The sequence below is a fragment of the Mus pahari genome, chromosome 6, assembly GCF_900095145.1.
Source record: "Mus pahari chromosome 6, PAHARI_EIJ_v1.1, whole genome shotgun sequence".
Lineage (NCBI taxonomy): Eukaryota > Metazoa > Chordata > Mammalia > Rodentia > Muridae > Mus > Mus pahari.
Genome location: NC_034595.1, coordinates 106,140,906 through 106,142,604, shown reverse-complemented (window position 1 = coordinate 106,142,604; position 1,699 = coordinate 106,140,906). Strand labels below are relative to the sequence as shown.

Here is a 1,699-nt window from a genome sequence, read left to right as displayed (position 1 = left end):
TGGTGGCACATGCCTTTTTTTTTTTTTTTTTTTTTTTTTGGCACATGCCTTTAATCCCAGCACTTAGGAGGCAGAGGCAGGTAGATCTCTATGAGTTCAAGGCCAGTCTGGTCTATAGAGTGAGTTCCAGGACAGCCAGGGCTACATAATAAGACCCCATCTCATGAAACAAAAAGACTATCTGCAGGCAGATCAACAGGGAAGCTAGAGGCTCCACATTGGCTCTAGAGGTCCAGTGCAGGCACTCCGCAAGCCCAGAGCCTGTCTACAATATATCGGCATATTGGATGGACAAACCTATTAGGTGCTTCCATCAACCAGCACAAGGGCAGTTCTTATTAAAGCCCAGCTCACTGGGCTACCCAGAACAAATATGCATTAAAGTTAAGAGTCCCTTCAGACAGCCGCCGCCTCCCATCCTCCAAGAGTCAGACATCACACCCAAGAGGTGCCCAGACTGGGAATGCTTTCTTTTGAGGGAGATGATTGGTTGGTTGGTTGGTCAGGCGGTCGGTCGGTTGGCTGGCTGAATGGTTGGTTGGTTGGTTGATTGGTTGGTTGGTTGGCTGGCTGAATGGTTGGTTGGTTGGTTAGTTGGTTGTTTTGAAAGAGGGTTTCCTATATAGCCTTCCCTGTCTTGGAACTCACTTTGTAGATCAGGCTAGCCTCAAACTCATAGAAATCTACTTGCCTCTGTGCCTCTCAGGTACTGGGGCTAAAGGTATACGGGACTATAGTCACCATGTTTGACTAGGGAATGTTTCCTTGATATGAAAGGACCAAGACCCACCATGTAAGATTTAGTCATATGGCCTCTGGCGCTACATTTCTGGAAGGCCCATACAGCTCCTGTACCTCAGGAGTGCTGGGCCAGTGACCCTGGAAAGGACACCCTAACCAAAGAACAAGGGTAGTGTATGAACAGGCTTCCACCCCTGATTTCGTCTGCCCATCAGAGGGAGGAGGTGACCCAGCTAGGGTGGTCAGTACTACTGACAGGACAATGCTCAGCAGCCTAAGACTAGCTGTGAGGCTACATGGCCACCATCCCATTACAGTGTCCATCTCTTAGATATCACCACCAGGGCATGCCCCCAGAGTGGCTAAACTTACTGGTCTCTGCTCCAAGGGCCCCGCTTCTTTTGAGTACCCTATAGCCTTCCATCCTCAGAGAGTAATCCACCCAGCAACGCTCCTCACGCAGACTCTGTCTTGCATCCCTCCCTATAGTTTCTGAAGCCACATGACCACCACAATGAGTCCCCTTCCCCGGGCCAATGTCAGACAGTCTTATCTGAGTCTGACAGAGCAGGACTGCCATCTCCCAGTGTAGAACAAACCCAGAACCCTGTGAAAGACTCTTATTACAGTGCCCTGTGTCTCCCGGCAGCCAGCTCACCTTGTATGTGCTGAGGCTGGTGAACTTACCCACAGAGGTCCTCAGGTGGAACACCTCAGATCCCAAGGGTCTCTGGATATACTGCTGGCCAACCAAGTGCCCATTACATGCCCTCACAGGCTTCCCAGGGCTTAACTTGCTCACTGTATCCTAGGCGACTCACATCAATGGCCAGAGAACAGACAGCAAGGCCCCTCACCTTACCTGGGCCTATATCTGATACCCCTGCTCCCAGGTGCTATGACTTCCAATGGATCCCTCAACTGGCAGTGCCAAAAAAAAAAAAAAAAAAAAAAAAAA

At 50.0% G+C, this 1,699-nt stretch overlaps 1 protein-coding gene across 1 annotated transcript in view; it reads right to left on the bottom strand.

Annotated features, from left to right (window-relative positions):
• The window catches only part of Faap20 (FA core complex associated protein 20), a 7,379-nt gene that overhangs the window by 1,083 nt on the left and 4,597 nt on the right, over positions 1-1,699 (bottom strand). The gene's annotated exons all lie outside the window — the stretch shown is intronic.